Source organism: Talpa occidentalis, unplaced genomic scaffold (assembly GCF_014898055.3).
Source record: "Talpa occidentalis isolate TD23 unplaced genomic scaffold, MPIMG_talOcc4v2.1 talOcc4.7, whole genome shotgun sequence".
NCBI classification, from domain to species: Eukaryota; Metazoa; Chordata; class Mammalia; order Eulipotyphla; family Talpidae; genus Talpa; species Talpa occidentalis.
In genome coordinates, this window is record NW_023605083.1 from 29710836 (window position 1) to 29729219 (window position 18384).

Sequence of the window (18384 nt, forward strand, 5' to 3'; positions counted from 1 at the left end):
GATGGAATATTATTCTGCCTACCATTTGTGACAATATGGAAAAACCTGGAAGATATTATGTTTTGTGAAATAAGCCAGTCATAGAAAGACAAATGCTGCATCACTGTTCTCACTTATACATAGAATCCAAAATAGTGAAACTCACAGAAACACTGGGTAGAATAGTGGTTGCCATGGACTAGGGGTGTGGGAGAGTGGGGAGAATTCAGTGCAAGGACACAGTTTCAGTTATATCAGATTGAATAAGTTTTGGAGATCTACTGTATAGCATGGTGACTCTAGTTAACTATACCACATTGTTTACAGAGTTACAAGTTGCCAAAGGAGCGGGTCTGAGGTGTTTTCACAAATGCAGATGTAATTTTTTCACAAATGCAGATGGGTGGATGAATGTTACTTGTGGTGATTATTTAACAATTGATGGATATAGTAAAGCAAGTTTTATACTTTAAATATGTGCAAGTTTTATTTGTCATTCTATTTTTTTAAAATATTTTTTTCTCTTTAAATGTGTTCTTTTTTTTTTTTAAAGATTTATTTATTTATATATTCAAGAGCTAGGGTGCAGGTCTGAGAAACGGCATTGGGGGTGGTGGTGAGAGGATTCACCAGAGACAGAGTGGGGAGCAGAACAGGCGGATTGACTGGAATACACTGCTGAGGGAAGCAGTGGGAAAGACAAGAGAGTTTTACTACGCCATGTGGGTCACCTCCCTGTCTGGGAATCTAACTCTGTGCTGCAGTGGTTGCGGCTAGCTTAATAGTGCTGCTCCTTAAACCCTTGCACCACCAGGAAGGCCCCTGTCATTCTATCTCAATAAAGCTGAAGGAGAAAATAACCTAGCCAATCTTCCAGAAAGCAGTCTTTTTAAAGAATTTAACTAAGACAGCTTGCAATGCCACAAGAATGAGGGGACTTTTTTTTTAAAATTAGCTCAGAAGAATGAGGGAAGATCTAAGAATTTTTTAAAAATTGCATGCAAATATTTAAGTCTTTATGACTGAAATTCATTCCTGTAATAATTTGGCAAGTATTGACCCATGCTAAGAGGTGGAATGTAGTTATTAAAGATTTAGACATTAATGACTCTTGCTATTAAAAATGCTGCATTCTAGTCCTTGGTTTAGTCTAATTTTTGCTAGCATCTTCTTTGATCATTCAGGCTTTTTAATAAAGTATGTCTATGATTTTCCAAATCTATTTTGTTGTAATAAATACTTTTAACTGATTCCAAATATATTGTACTGCAACAGAGAACACAGTTTGAATGATACTGACTGAAATTTGCTAAGATTTTTGGACTGACATGTGACCAGTTGTCATCGATTTTCTGTGTATGCTTGACCAAAAAAAATGTCATCTAGTCATTAGGTTATTAGGATTTCATTTGTTCCCATTACATACATTATTAGTTATGCTGTTCAAATACTTATTTCCACGATAATATTGATTTGCTTGAGTCATCCTGTAGAAGGTATTTTAAACTCTCCCCTTACTACCCCCCCACATTGATAGTGGTTTTTTCAACTTTTTCTTGAAACTTTGCTAACATTTTTGCTTTGTATGTTATGAGGCCATGTTAATACAAATCTAGAATTTCTATACCATCCTGATGGATTGAAATAGTCAAGCTCTAGATGACTGTGACATTGATTGACTATATGATTACGACTTCACCTGAGACAGAACTACTAAGGTGAGTTGCTTCCAGATCCCTGACCCTCTGAAACCATGAGAAACAACTATGCTATTGTCTTGAACAGCTAAGTGTAAAGTAATTTTTATATGGCAAGGATAAACTAACACCATACCTTTTTCTCTATTTTCTCTTTTTGAAACTTGTCTGAGCAATTCTTAGCCTTTCACATTTTTTTTCATTCTCTCCTCCATATCTCTTAGCCTATCTTGTCCAATCCTTTTTTCTGTTTGTGAAATATTTGACATAACTTATTCAGATCTATCTCTTAATTCTCCATTTCCCCCATATCACATTATAATGTATGTAGATAATCTAATGAGTTATTAATTTTGGCAATTAAGTTTCTACTCTTGGAATTTCTGTTTATTTTTTTTCACATACTTTTGCTTAATTTGGACAAATTCCCATTCCTTATATTTGACTGACCATAATTTTTTTGAGGTAAGGGTACTCGAATGAGGATGTCAACAATTCAAAAAGAATTTGTATTTCTTTTTTATAAGATTCTGGGGTGTTATCTACCTAGGGGCACATTTAATTTAGTATGTTTACTTGAGCACTTTAGGTTTCCCCAGAGTGATTCTGGGCTCCCTGGTCTTGATTGAGAAGACACAATACTGTAATGATGTATATCTTTTCAACTAATTTATGTATTTGGAGTAATGTCAATCAATGTGACCTCCCACTCCCCAATCCCAGACTTTCCTGATGGGAAGCTTAGAATTTAAAAATTGCTAAGGAAGACATTTTCTTCAATGAACAAAGACCTGAGTCAGACAGACAAGTTATAAATTAGATTTGCTCAGCTTCTGCTCAAGGGCAGGTGCATACTGTTGACAAAGAAGTAAAGGTTTAGTTGTTTCCACAGCCTGTGTATCTCCACAAAGACTGGGTAAATCCCTTTCATACTAGCAAGAGTGGAAGGACCGTTCCCAGTGTTGCCCTTCCAACACTTGCAGAGGCATGTATTATTGGTTATTAACATTGGGTTCTTTTTTCACTTTTACTAAGACAGGCAGGGAATACCTCTGATTTTCATAAAGAATGATCCAGAATTCAGTGGCTGACCTGCTTGAGCACAAGAAATCCACCATTCTTTTATCAAAATGCAGATAATGGCTAATCACATCTTTATATTTCATTTCAAACAGAACATTGCAAAGTAAATGCAAAAATTACTCTTAGTTGTATGAATTAGTTTTATTTTCAATCCATTAGTCTTCAAGAACTTTATAAAGTAGTCTTTGACCAAAAGAAAATTTCTCTTTACGAAATGTTTCTTTCGTTTAATGATTCTTAGGCTTTATAAGGGAGACCCAGAGACATTTAAAGTCCTAGTATAGTAAATTAGTTTTCTTAAACTACTTGTGATGAAGTAACTAATTTTTTTTACCAATCCTCTTTTTTATTCCTCCATTGTATTTAAATTTATTACTTCATTTTCCCTTTTACTCCTGACTTGTAACTTGAAGTGAAGAAGATATTGACTTTATTTATTGTTTATTTTACCTCCCTCCCTAATATAAGAATAAAGCACAATAAATCTTCTCTAAGTATTGCACTGGCATCATCCCAGATTAAGATATAGACTCCCTTATATTTTTCTTTAAATATTTTATTGCATCTTAAATATCTCCCTGATCCAAAGTTTACTCAGGAAGAATTCATTTGCAGAAAGCAATAAGAAAAAGCACTGATAAAGAGGTACAACTAGAGGAAGGAAAGAAAAGAGGATAAAATCATCAGTCATTGATAATATGATAGTATTACCAAGATAATCAAATGAAAAATTCTTAGAATTAATAAAAGTTTAAAGTGAATATTTACAAAATATTCACAAAATGATTCATTTTTTTTTCCTCTATACTGACTCTTATAAAAGAGTACAGAAAGGGCCCTCTTCATAGAAACTATAAAAACAAAACATGGTAAACCTGCCTTACAATAAATATTTGAGAAATTACAAGAACACTATGAAATCTTATTACAAGTCACAAAAAAAGACAAGGAAATAAACAAACATGTGATATTGTAACAATGTCTATTTCTTCAAATTATGTTTTTGGAGTAATGTCAAGCAAAATCTTAATGGAACTTTCTAGTAAATATGTCCAAGTGATTCTGAAACTCATCTAAGAAAACAAATAAAAGGAATGTCTCCTACAGTTCCCCTTGGGGAGGTGGAGGTCTGCATTGGGGGGCGGGTCATAGATGGTAGGAAGGTGAAATATCTGTGGGGAGCAGAGGACTGATCATCACCTGGGTCCAGTGATAGCTGAGCTTTCAGAGTGATGCACAACAACTCTTAAACAAGACTTTGGGCATTTCTCACTGGAAAATGAGTGAGTTCAAACATTCAACAAATATTCATTGAACATCAGGCATGATTCTCGGAACTGGGAGTTGAATCATGAAAAAAGAAAAGTCTTACCATTGGCGAGCTGAGATTCTGTTGGAGAGATAGACAATAAACTTGGGTTTTACTGAATGATCTTAAGCCTTATAAGGGGTACTTGGAGACATCTACCAAGATCCTAATGAATTAAATCAATGCTTCTTAAACTGTTTCTCTTGTAAAGAATAATTGTTTTGGTTTCCAATACGAGTTAAATAGATATTTTTGGACATATAGAATCTTTTGCTTGGATGATGTTGTACTACCAAAGGTTTCTACAGACTCTTTTTTTTTTTTAATTTTGTTTTTATATTCCCCACTACACACTCTTGACTTTTGTTTTGCTCTCATTCAGAGAACCTTGGAACATACTGAGTAAAACTGAGGTAAACAACCTCAAGAAATGTCTTGCTAATGGGAAACAGAGTTACAGACAAGTTGGTTTCAATGACAGTTCACTGTGGGAGTAAATTTTCCTCCATTCCATTGGCATTTCACAGTTGCTCTCCTTCCTTCACTCAAGAACACTTAGATTTCATTTAGATAACCTCCTTCCATACCATTCATGTTGTTGCAATTGGCAGGATTTCATCTTTTTTAGTGCTGAATAGTATTCCATCATGTATATGTACCACATCTTCTTAATCCAGCCATCTGTCACTGAGTATTCAGCTTGTTTCCATAACTTGGCTATTGTAAATAGTGCTGCAATGAGGGGATTGTGCTAGGTAAAATAAATCAGAGGGAGAAAGACAAAATGGATGATTTCACTCATATATGGAATATAGAAAGACAAGACAAAGAAACTGAACCAAAACAGAGTCGAGAAATGATTACCAAATTGAGGTCACTAGAGGGGGTTGATGTGAACCAAGTGAAGAGGGGGCCCAATGGTATACCATAAAGAGATGTGGGTGTTCTAGGTTGGGTAGGGTGTGGTGATGTCCATCTGAGGAGCTATGAATCTCTTCCTCTGAATCCTATACAGTGATGTAAAGCAATGTTATCTCAAACAAATAAATGAATAAGAAAAAAGAAAAAACAGGTAAATAATAATAAAAAAAGTCACTCTGATTTCTATGTCTCAGTCCCTCTTCCTTTCAAACTCAGTTTGCTTAGCAGTGGCATGGTGGCATCAACAATGGCAGGCCCCCCTGGCAGAGTAAATAGGAGTTCAGGCTCTGAACTGGATCATTCTGGGCTCAAATTCTTGGCCCTTTCCTGTTGGCTTTGTACCCAAGGATGCTTTGAATGGGAGATAACCTGTTGGGATAGATAAAACATGGATATTCTTCTAAAAAAGAGAAAGAAAAAAATGAAATGGGCTGAGAGTGCACTTTGTGTACAAAGAAATATCAAGTGTTTTCACTTTTGAAGATTCAAAACTTAATAAATGGTCTAATTTCCAATCTTAAAATTCTAATTAAGTTTTTTCTAATTCCCAGATCCCTTAGGCTATCCGTCACAGCCTGTGTTAAATTACATGGAGGAAATAGCTGTTCTCTTCAAGGAAAATGTCAAACTTCCCTCACTAGTTTTCTTAACTGTTGTGGGGTAATTGAAAAGGTATCAGGCTTTTCTGCCCTCCCGCCATTAGGATAGATGAAGGATCCTTGCGTTCCTGAATGCATGCCTGATGGCGGGCACCTGGAGTGCGGTGTGGGCATATGTAGATGGGATTTACCTGGGCTAAGGCTGCGCTTATAAGGGTGCGGTCACGAGGACGCCATTGAGAGCAGAGAAGCAGAGAGAAAGAGAGCGAAAGAGCAGCAGAGACCACCAGAGACCCCCCCAGAGAAGGCCGGAGAGCCCAGAAAGAGTAAAGACTTGCTGGGAGCTGGGAGGCCTGCCAGCCTCCCATCCCCCTGGCACCACTTGCCAGCAGTGTACCTGGTAAATCCCAACAGAAGCCTGCAAAAGCCACCGAGGACTTCAGGACTCCTTCTTTACCTGTCTGCTCGGATCACAGAGATCCTGCTCTGGCCCTTCCTGCCATGACAACTGTTTATGGATGTGAGCACGATAAACACCTTTTACGATTATGGGGAGGATTAATTAATGAATATTTGTAGAGTCCCTAGCACAAAGCCAAGAATATTTTAAATCCTCGTTATCTAAGAAATAAGAGTTGGGAATGTATTCATTTGTATGTGTAACTTCCTTCTATGTCCAGGGTTTTTAAATTCAAGACTTCAGTATACACTTTCAGAAAGTATTTTTATTTTTTCCCCTTCTGATTCTCACACTAAAAGAGGCCTGCTAATTTATGATTACTCCTATGGGTTTAATTATCATTTACATTTTTTTTAAAGATTTATTTTTTTTATTTATACAAGAGCCGGGTATAGGCCAGATGCATGGGAGATTGAGAGGATTCACCAGAGACAGAGTGGGGAACAGAACAGGCAGACTGACAAAATACACTGCTGAGGGGAGCAACGGGCGAGACAGGAGAGGTCTACTTGCCATGTGGGTGGATCCGAGGCTGGCGGGGATCAAACCAGCACTGCACAGGCTGCGGACAGCTTCACAGCACTGTGCTCAACCACCTGCGCCACCAGGGAGGCCCCATTTACATTTTTTAAAAGATTTATTTATGCATACAAGAACTAGGGTACAGGCCAGAGGTGCTGGGGGAGGTGAGAGGATTCACCAGAGACAGAGTGGGGAGCAGAACAGGTGGATTGACTGAAATACACTGCTGAGGGGAGCAGCGGGCTAGTCAGGAGAGGTCTGCTGTGCCATGTGGGTTGCTTCCTGGCCCACTGGGGATCGCGCTGGTGCTACAAATGTGGACAGCTTCATAGATTGTGTCTTAACCCCTTGCGCCACCAGGGAGGCCCATCATTTACATTTTGAATTAGAGTTGGTGTACCCCATTTTTTTTTCCTTTCTGGCTTTCTTTTGCAGACTTTAGTTAGGAAAAAAATCCATCTTAGGTAGCTCTAGAGAGAGAAAAAGGAACTCATGTCTCTAAAAGGCAACCTGGGCCAGTGAGGTACATGACGGGGAGAGGCATAGTTTGAGGAGTCAGCTTCAAGAAGCAGTTGGGGAGCCCTCCCACAGAATTCTCAGTTCTTTCTGGCCCCAAATAAGTCATGTGTGACTCTCAGTTCTACTCCCCAGGCAGAAGCAAACCTCCTGGGGAGGAAATTGCTCCCTATTCATGCCACTTCATTACTCAATTTGGAAATGGTTTTTGCTGTCAGACACAATTATGTCTGAAACCATGATTAAGGACTGTGTATCTTTGGTGAACAAAATGAAAATAAAAGCTGAAAATTTCCCTACATACCTTGAAAGGCTCACTTGTAGAGAGAGATTGTTTTGTTAGGTTTATCTTCCCAGGTGTTTTGTAGAAGCCCAAGACAGCCAGTGGGAATGAGTCATCTGGCTGCGGAAAGATTAGAAATTCCTAAAACATGATATACGGGCCCAGCAAATGAGGCAGAGAAAATGCAGGGGAGCAGCCCTCTTTGACTTTAATTACCCCTCTCAGCCTTGGTGGCCTAGTTTTCCTTCCAAATTATTGGGCAGGTGCAGATAGAGACACCAGTTTCTAATCTTTTCCCTCTTTCCTCTTCTGTTTTTCTTTTTCCTTTCCTTATTCTGTAAAGTCATGACATTGACTTAAATTGAATGTACACAAGATCATGGCCATGAACTTGATTTTATGTGTGTGTATAAAAATGGCTAACAGAGGGAACCAATGGGTACTCACCCACAACTCATTGGCTCGAGGTTTGGGTCACTTTCTCCCATAAACACAACAATAAGGAAGAGTATTAGTTGAAAGGAAGACTTGGAAGTTCCCTGACTCAAGTCCAGAATCTCAGGACTTCCCCATGGAGTACTTTTTTTTTTTGAGTTACAAAAAATGTTTAATTAGATTTGGTCAGTACAGGTAAGGTATACCAGAGTCACAGAGTAATATACAATAACAGGATACAACAAATTATAAAAGCTGAGTAACTGTGCACAAATTTCTGAAACTTTTAGTCATTAACCAGAAAATACACAAATGTCTGGTGGACAAATGTATCTAATGTGCAACTACTAGAGGACTTCATCAATGAGTGCAGCTTTCAGTAGTGAAAATTAAATGACCTTATAAAAAATTGCTGGGAAAATATTACAAAGATTGAACCCAGTACATTTACACTTGAATTCAAGTCATTCTGAACATGGTGGGGACCTGCAGTGTGATTTCCTTTTCCACTCACTAATCTCTCCTCTTGAGGCTCATAATTGAAGATGTGTCATCTGAGTGGCATGTGAGAGTTTTTACTGCCCGTGAGAGAGTCCACATTTCTTACCCGCACTGAGATGGTCTCTGTAAAGACCACCTCCTCTGCCAGCTCTCTCCTCTGCGCTGCTGGAGGCCTTATGACCATTCCCAGAGAAGGAAAGTCATCTTCGGTTGTGTCCCCTTCCTTGAGAAATCCAAACCCAGATGTTTTCTGCCAATGGGAACAGTCATTACTTGGTCCACTGGACAGACACAACTTTAGTCCTTACATGTGGCCTCTGCCTGTCCTACCAGTTTAGAAGATGTCGTCCCTCTGCGATCTGGGGTTGAGGCTCGAGGCCATGGCAGTTGATACTGCATCAGGTGCTGGCACATCTTCTGCAACTGTTGGCAAAAAACTGGGATGGCACCCTGCATACCCTCTACTTTTTCATCAAGTTGAATGATGAAGTCATTCAGTTCATTCTGACCACTTTTAAGCTTCTCACTGGTTTTCTTCTGTTAAGCTTACTCTACTTCAAGTTGTATAATTCATCAAGCTGCCATCCAAGTTCTTGATTCTCTTGGATAAGCATTCAACCCTTTATCAGTAACTTTTTCCTGTTTGACTATCAGGCGTAAACTCCCAGGCACTCAGGTCATTTTGGATTTGTTCCAGTTTGTCTTTAGTGTGTTATAGTTCCTCACTCATTTTTAGGAAAGACAAGTTGATGGTTGGATCTATTTTTGTAGATCTCAACTGTGTAACTCTGGGCTGCTGGACTTGTGTGAGGCCTGGATTTGAGTAATATAGTCTTGGCATTCTTGCTGCTCAGTTCGATGTTTTCCCTGAGTGCAGACTCATAACTGTTGGTGCTTTAGTTTTCCTTCAGACTCCCTTAAGCCAGTTACATCATAAGAGTTAAGATCTGTGCACTTGACCTCCAAAACGTGCACATGTATTTCATATTGTTTCCATCTTAGAATCAACTCATCTTGTGCCATAACTTTGAAGTCTGTTTTCACTCGGTGGAATCTTTTTTGGGAAGAGGTTCCCTGCCGGAAGTCTTTAATTGAGGGGTTGCCTTCTGGCTACAGTTGTAGCCCTGGCTTGCTCAAGGCCCCTGCCAAGGGGAGACTCATCAGAGGACTTATACTAAGGGGGGCTCACTGCAGGGAAGGAAATGGAGGACAGGAAGGGGGTGCAACCGGGAAAGTAGATGCCCCTGCAGAACAAAAGAGGGCAGCCCTCCATGGCCCTACAGAGTGTGGTGATTTTCACTGGAGGGACTTTTCAGAAAGGGAGTGAAGACGTGTGATGTGGGCATGGAAACAGCCTAGGTCACTGAGTATTCCACCTCTGGTGTATGCAAGGAAATACGTATGTATATAAAATGCTAGTACAATTCAACAACAACAAAAAAACCGGCAGCCCAGTAAAAAAATGTGCAAGGACCTAAATAGACTTTTTTTTTTTAAAACAGCAAGACACTCAGATGGCCTATAGGCACATGAAAATTGTTCAGTGTTGTTTATTATAGGGAAATGCAAATCAAAACAATAATGAGATATCATCTTGTCCCTATGAGAAGAGCTTGTATCAAAATGAATAAAAACAACAAATATTGGTGAGGATATGGGGAAAAGAACCCTAATCCACTGTTGGTGTGAATGTAATTTGGTGCAGTGTGGAAAATGGTATAGAGAGACCTTAAAAAAACAAAAATAGAAATCTATGTGATCCAGGGCCTCCCTGGTGGCGCAGGTGGTTGAGCACAGCGCTGTGAAGCTGTCCATAGCCTCTGCAGCGCCGGCCTCGGAGCAACCCACATGGTGAGCAGACCTTTCCTGTCTCTCCTGCTGCTCCCCTCAGTGGTGTATTTCAGTCATTCTGCCTGTTCTGTTCCCTGCTCTGTCTCCGGTGGATCCGCTCCCCTCCCGCACATCTGACCTGTATCCCCTCTTGTATAAATAAAATAAATCTTAAAAAAAATTGTTTAAAAAAAAGAAATCTTATGTGATCTCGCAAAACCTCTGCTTGGTATTTAGCAAAGGACATGAAAATGCTAATACTGAGAAACTTATGTTTTTCTATGTTCATGGCAGCACTGTCCACAGTTGCCAAGTCATGGAAGCAAACTAAGTACCCCAAAACAGATGACTGGATTGAGGAATTCTGGCATATACACTCAGTGGATTAGTATGCAGGTATAAAAAGGATGAAATTGTGCCTTTGGGGACAAAATGGATGGACCTTGAGGTGAGTATGTTAAGAGAAATAAATGAAAATGCAAAAGAAAGACACCAGATGGTTTTACTTATCTATGGAATATAAACAATTAAAAATATATTTGCAAAAAACAAAAACAATTATTGGATCTAGTGAAAAATATACTGTTTACTAGAGGGAATGGGGGAGGGGAAAACATGGGGGAAGGAAGCGACTAATTATAATAAAGTAAAAATCAAAACCAACAGGCAACTATAAGCCAGAGACAACTGAGGGGGGGCAGGGAGAAGGAGAGAGTAGGATCAAAACAAGGGAGGTGGGAATTGTATGAGGACTATAACAAAGATGAAAGTGCATACACTGTGCAAAAATGAAAAATGATATAAAAAATATATAAAATTAAAAAAAAAAAGGAAGAGGCTAGAACTTGGGCACCCAAGATTTGATAGAGGCTGACTGAAGGATGGAGGAGTATGGAGTAGTAAAAATATACCCCCAGGGTTATCTAGACATGTCAACAACTAACAAATTTTAAAAATTTTAGAAAGAGGGATGCAAAGAAAGAGTAGAAGCAAAGGAGGAAAAAGAACTGGAAGGGAGTTGGGGACTGGGGAGCAGGGAACGGGTGAAGGGAGGGGGGCCCTGAGCCTGCAGAGACCAGCAGAGAAGGGAGGTCCGGTCTGTGTTTACTTAAAAGACTAACTGGGGATGATCTTGACTCAATTGTGTTTTTCTATTTGCTGATGTCATAACTAAGTAAACAAAAGACTGTTGCAGCTGCTGTCCTGGAAAAGGCAATTGCTGCAATTCAATTTAAATTTTAAGATATTCTGATGTTAAAAGATCTGCCAGAGCAGTTGGTTTTTGAAATGCTGAGTAGCTCAGGGCTAGAGGCCAGATGACCCCTGGTGTCCTGATTCCAGGATGACTGGTGAGTTTTGGTGAGAAAATTTTCTGCTGTCCATTTGAAGCGATGTTGGCCTGCCTTACTGACAGAGTAATACAACTCCTAATTAAGGACAAAAATGAACAACTTAAGTGTCCTTTTTCTTGTAGGACTCCATTTCCTTTCCAGAGGTCGGGTGTTCAGGTTTAACTACTGACTGTTAGAGGCAGGAGAGTCCGGGAATCAAAGTTAGTCAATTTAGTTCTTAAAAGTGACGAAGTACTTTTCCCCGTTATTATTTTTACTTTGAGGACACCTAGTGGCAGTTTATTGAAATTTCTGAAAGAAACTTCAGAATGTAGTAAAGGCAGGGAACTTCTTTTTCCTCAACACCTTCCCACTTGCAGCCTGAAGCCAAAATTGTTTTCTGGCTGGGTGAAGCGCAAGCTGCAATCCTATCTGCAGCCCAACCCCAATCCTATCTTCCCACCTCTCAAAGCTTGCAAACACAGTTACCTTGGGCTGTTTCACGGTGGTTTCTTTCTCTCTCTTTCTCTCTTTCTCTTTTCTCTCTTTCTCTCTTTTCTCTTCTTTCTCTCTTTCTCTCTTTCTCTCTTTCTTCTCTCTTTTCTCTCTCTCTTCTCTCTCTCTCTCTCTCTCTCTTTCTTTCTTTCTTCCTTCCTTCCTTCTTTCTTTCTTTCCCCTTGCCATGTGGCTCGGGATCAAACTGGCGCTGCAGAGGCTGTGGGCAGCCTTGCAACCCAGCGCTCAACCACTGCACCACCAGGGGAGGCCCAACAAGGTTGTTTGCTTATGAGCTCCTTGTTTATTTGACACTAATAGACCTCATTTTTAAAAGATTCATTTTATTTATTTATGCATACAAGAGCTGGGGTGTAGGCCAGAGATGTGGGTGGGGAGATGAGAGAATTCACCAGAGACAGAGTGGGGACAGAACAGGCAGACTGACTGAACAGCAGGCGAGTCAGGAGATGTCTGCCGTGCCATGTGGGTAGCTCCCTGGATGATGATCGAACTCGTGCTGTAGTGGCTGCAGATAGCTTCATAGGTTGCATCTTAACCCCTTGTGCCACCAGTGAGGCCCAAAGAGAAGGTTTGAGGAACACCTCATGCAGTAGGCGAGCCTGTTGGCCCATCATGATGAAAATCTATGGAGGATGAAGGGTATGCTGAAGATGGTCAGTGTGTTGGTTAGGGTGTGTTAGCATTGTAACTTCATCACTTATTAGCTGAGTGACTTTGGTTAAATTGTTTAATATCCATTGGGCCTTAGTTTCTTTTCTCATTTGTAAGATGTGAATAATAATAACATAGAGCTAATGAAATACTTAGTACATACAAAATGCTTAGGACATATGCACAATAATTTTAACTTCTGTCCTCTACTTCTTCTTTTACCTGTTCTTTTTCTCCTCTTCATTATTTTCCTCCTAAGTGCCCTGCTTCATAGAGGTCAAGAATGTGTCAAGATATGCAAAACACATCAGAAAGAGAAGGCACACAAGTAAAAAAGATCATTCCCCTGACCCATGAACTTTCTCTCACACTTTTCTGTCCACTCTGTCAACTGCCTTCTGAACTGACATGGAGGAGGCTGCTGGGACCCCCTCACTCTGAGACTGTGAGACTTATTCTCCACAGAGTGCCTAGTCACCTTATGAGCTGGAGAGATATACCAGCAACATTTCTGCTCATGCTGTGGTTGAAAGGAGAAGGAGATGACCTGTGAAGCATCTGGCTGTCCAGTCTCCCTGTGTCCGTAGATGAAGGAATATTGATTTAATTATTTTTGGGAAACTTAAGCCAGGATCTGGTATTTATTTATTTATTTAGTTTTTTTTTTATTTTGTATTTTTAAAATTTAATTTAATATATATTTTACATCATTCTTCCTTTTTGTACAATGTGTGCTTTCTCCTCTCAAGTGTAGTCCCTGCAAAATTCCATTACCAATTCACCCGTGTACCATCACCATAGTCCCTTGTGTAAGAACACATTCCCTCACCTGTATTGGTCCCTCTCCCTCCCTCTCAAAAAAATATAAATAAATAAAGGAATTAAATGTCTGGTGGGGAAAGTTCCTGGCTGACTCCACTAGAGCACATGTGTGTGGAGGGAAAGAGGAGTCTCAGCTGCTATTGTGCATAAAGTAAAACCATTTGTGTATCATCTAGTGACTGCCTTCCTTTCCCCAGGATCATGTACACTGCAGGAGAAATATTTAGTCAGGATGTGCTGTGCTGCACGCTCCCTGTGTGCCAGGCTCTCGTAGTGTAGACCATGTATTAACTTCCTTCATCGTCACACTTCCTGCATGTGGGAGGTATTGTGATTATCCCAGCTTGAAGAACATGAAAACCAAGGCACAGAGAAGTAGAATAGGAGGATCAAGATTCAACCAGCCCAGTCAGGCTTCAGAGTCTGCTGCTTAACCTTTGCGCCTCTCAGCGGCCGCTTTGATACTCAGCATCTCAAGGGGCTTCGCTTCTGTGCTCACAAGATTAACACAGGCCGTTAATTCTGTACTGGGTGCTTTTTCCCTTGATTTTGCATTTGGATACCTCCTATTAAGCTCTTTTTAAATTTTATATATATATATATTTATTTTTTACGTCATTGTTCATTTTTAAACAATATTTGCTTCCCCCACCCCCTCAGGTGTAGTCTCCATAGAGTTTCCTTCACCAATGCACCTGTGCACATCACCTCAGTCCCCTTTGCTCCTCCCTCCTCCTCCTCTGATCCCTCTCCTGCCTCTTCCCCTGCAGTATGTTTCTGATTTATAATTGTCCAATTTTGTTTTGTACTGTTATTATTTTTTTACACTGATGTATTCCTGCTAAAAGTGAAGCCATCCGATATTTTTCTTTCTCTTTCTGACTTATTTCACTGAGCATAATTCCTTCTAGTTCCATCCACATTGCTGTGAATGGCATGAGTTTGTCTTTGCTGGGAAAACTGGACCACCACATGCAAAAAATGAAACTAGACCACTACCTTTCACTATGCATAAAATCAACTCAAAATGGATAAAAGAACTGGACATAAGACCTGAAACCATAAAATATATAGAAGAAAATATAGGTAAAACACTGCAAGACATACATCACAATAACCGTTTTTTAAAAATATTTATTTTTATGCAAGAGCTGGGGTACAGGCCAGAGGTGTGGTAGGGTGAGAGGATTCACCAGAGACAGAGCAGGGAATAGAATAAGCAGAAGGACCGAAATACACTGCTGAGGGGAGCAACGGGCACGACAGGAGAGGTCTGCTGTGCCATGTGGGAATCTCCCTTGCCTGCCAGGAATCGAACCCACATTGCAGAGGTTATGGACAGCTTCACAACGCTGGGCACAACCCGCTGCGCCACCAGGGAGGCCCCACAATAACATCTGTAAAGATTCATCACCCAAAGCAAAGAAAGTCAGGGAAAAGATAAATACCTGGGATTACATCAAACTAAAAAGCTTCTGCACAGCAAAAGAGACATTAACCAAAACAGAGAGACACTCCTATTAACCTCTAAAGCGTTCATTCAGACTATCAATTCCTATTACAGTCTATTGAATTTCTTTACTTATTTCCTCTCTTCCACCACAACCGTAGGTATTATTTCCTGTCCCCAACCCATTGAACAGTGCCTGGTACAAAGGGGTGTTCCAGAAGGTCTGGGGAATGAATCAATAAATTGTGTTTTGGGGTGCATTTGTTTCAAGATATGAGTATATAAACATATCCAGTCACAAATAGTTGTCATAAACCCTTGAGGTTTGTGATGAGTTAAATTTTTAGCTTCTATTTATGGGGAGGAAGCCAATAATTTGCCAGGTGGGAGCTTGTTTTTTTAAGGAAAAGAAGAAACCAGTAGTGAGGTTCTATCATGGTGTTTGTCCTTTTATGTGTCAGTTTTGACTAGTTGACACTAGGTGGAGCCAAGGAGCTTTGAGAGACTATCAAAAGAAGCATGAGCTAAAATTCTACCAAGCTTCAGATTGTGCTTAAAATAATTTTAAAGATTACTGTTTTTTAAGTTTCACAAATTGGTACATTAATCGAGCCACTTATTTAATTACTTTCATTATCAAATGCATTTTTATTTTGCTTCACTGGTTATCTTATTATTTTTCAAATTGGAAATATCTTAAACTTTAGTTTCCCAACACTTAGAATCAATTTTCAATTTAGGTGAAGACTCTATTTGGCAAATGAGACTCAACATCCCAGATCTTTCTCTGCCTCATCCCCTCAATTCACCCCACCTTTTGTTTTAGTGCAGTGTGTTTGCAGACACCAAAAGTCTGGCATGTTGTAAATAAATGCTCTGGACTAACAAAAGGGAGTTTTCTTTTCCTCCCTCTTCCTTTTCTTTTTGTTCTCCTTCTCCACCACCCATTGTCCACTTTCTATTCTTTTAGCATTTTTAAAAAAAATTATTTATTTATGCATACAAGAACTGGGGTATGCTAGAGGTGCAGGGGGTGAGAGGATTCACCAGAGACAGAGTGGGGAACTGAACAGGCAGATTGACTGAAATACACTGCTGAGGGGAGCAGTGGGAGAGACAGGAGAGGTCTGCTGTGCCATGTGGGTGGCTCTCTGGCGGGGGTCTGCTGCATTAGGTGGGTGGCTCCCTGGCAGGGATCAAACTCATGCTGCAGTGACTGGCGATAGCTTCATAGTGATGACACTTAACCCCTTGTGCCACCAAGGAGGCCCTTTTTTAGCATTTTTATAAGCAAAAAACCAGTGAATACCAGCTATTGCAATTGGCTTGACCTAATCTGACTGTTTCTGACAGTTCATTTTGTGCCCTTTCTTCTCCCTCCTTCTTCTTCTCCTACAATTTTCTTCTCTATCTTGATATTTTATCTCCTTATTGACTATGCCACTCTGTTAATATTGAGGAGAAGAAACTATTGCTGACAGAAGTATTTGAATAAGAAAGTTTTCTGAGGCTGTAAGATTCAGACCACAGCTAGAAGCCGTTTCCTCCTTTGTAAAATAAAAGATAACACTAATATCACATTGCCACTGTGAATATTGAGCAGAGATACAATTTTAGAGAAAGATTTTCTCACAGGAAATTCCCATATCAATGTTACTTATTGCAACCATTGCTATAGCAACCTGGCTTTCTGAAGACAAACATTGAATTATAGATCTACTTTTCTTTATATTTAATTTGAAAATAGTTTCTTTTTAAAACTCATAGGTTTGAGTTATAATAATAATTTTTATGCACCATGAAACTTCAAGTATATGCAAAAAAGGAAATGCCTTCAAAAGGCAGTGAAATATTTTTCTAATCTAAAATCAGTTCATTTACTTCAATTTCAGAGAATTTTATTTTAACTTCAGTTCACAAATGTTTTTACAGTGATAAACTGAAGCAATGGAGACAGTTTTATTCATTGGAATCTTTCATTATAGTCATATTTTCTTTGCTAAGGAAGCAAGGAGTTTATATTTTTAAAAAGTGTTATAATGTCAAAATACAATAAATCAATGAAATCATTTCAAAAATCCTTTACTCTTAAAAATAGGGTAAAAAGAAACTCCCTATTCATTTCTTTGTGCCAAGAACTATGGATTCAGTCAAGCAATGTCATGAGATTCAGCCAAGATTGTATCTGCTGGCTGAAGAACTACTGGCTGATTCCATTCACTGCATAATTTTTAATCATCACTTAAAATTATAGAGCCAAGTGAAAGTTGGAAAAATACTTACAATAGGGAAGAACAGCTTTTGCATGTTTGTCAGTTTGTCCTATGAAGAATAAAATGAAATTTTTATAGGAGTTTTGACAGGTCAAATCCTTCCTTTTGGTTAACCTCAGGTAGTGCTTCTTACCTTTTTGTGTGTTTAGTTCATCCCATGAGCCTAACGATAGAAGCAGATCTTTTCCCCAGAAAAATGCTCATATTCTCACATATTTTACACAATATTTTGGAGCATTCTGAACACATCTCCTCCCACAACTGTGGTATTAGCAACTCAATTCCTAAGGACAGTCAGCTGAAGGACAATTTTTCACCTTGATTCTGAGTCCTGATAACAGATCAAACTATATCACACTTTTTTTTTTAAAAGATTTTATTTATTTATTCATACAAGCACTGGGTACAGTCAGAAGCACAGTAGGGCGAGAGAATTCACCAGAGCCAGAGCGGAGAGTAGAACAGGCAGAGTGAGGAAGTACACTGCTGAGGGGAGCAGCGGGCAGCAGGAGAGGTCTGCGCGCCATGTGGGACCCCCACCCGGTGGCCAGGGATCGAACCGGCGCTGCAGAGGCTGTGGGCAACTTCAGCTTAGCAACCCAGCGCTCAACCACTGCCACCGGGGAGGCCCTGTATCACAATTTTATTTGAAGGGGGTTTGAATCTCAAAGGAGGATGAGATTATATATTGGCTGAGATCCATCTACTTCCACTAACTTTTCTTACTTACCCCCAAAAAAGAAAACAGTATTTCCATTCAAAATTAGCTTGAAGAACACTAATTAATAAAAAATCTGACTCTCCCAGGGAGTTATTTATAGGTTGTAGAATGATGTCAAGGAGCATGAAGTCATGGAAAATATTTCCATGTCCATCCTAGCTCTCGATGGATAATGAGCACCTGACTGCCCCACCTAAGGGTCAGTGCAACAGATCTGGATTAGAGCACTGTGTGTGGTCTCCAAAAAATATTTCCTTAGTGCATAGTCTCTAAATCAGAAATTAATTTCCCAATTTTGTCTCAAAATAGGGCCATACATTTAATTTCTTGATTTTATTTTAAAATTCAGTGCATTCTTGCATATATACACAATGGAATATTATTTAGCAATCAAAAAAGATAAACTCATGCCATTCTCAGCAATGTGGATGGAACTAGAAGGAATTATGCTCAGTGAAATAAGCCAGAAAGAAAAAGAAAAC

At 39.5% G+C, this 18384-nt stretch overlaps 1 pseudogene; it reads right to left on the reverse strand.

The window, feature by feature from the left end:
• Positions 1-5269: 5269 nt before the first annotated feature.
• On the reverse strand, positions 5270-15856 carry LOC119231348 (pre-mRNA-splicing regulator WTAP-like; annotated as a pseudogene).
• Between the last annotated feature and the right edge of the window lie 2528 nt (positions 15857-18384).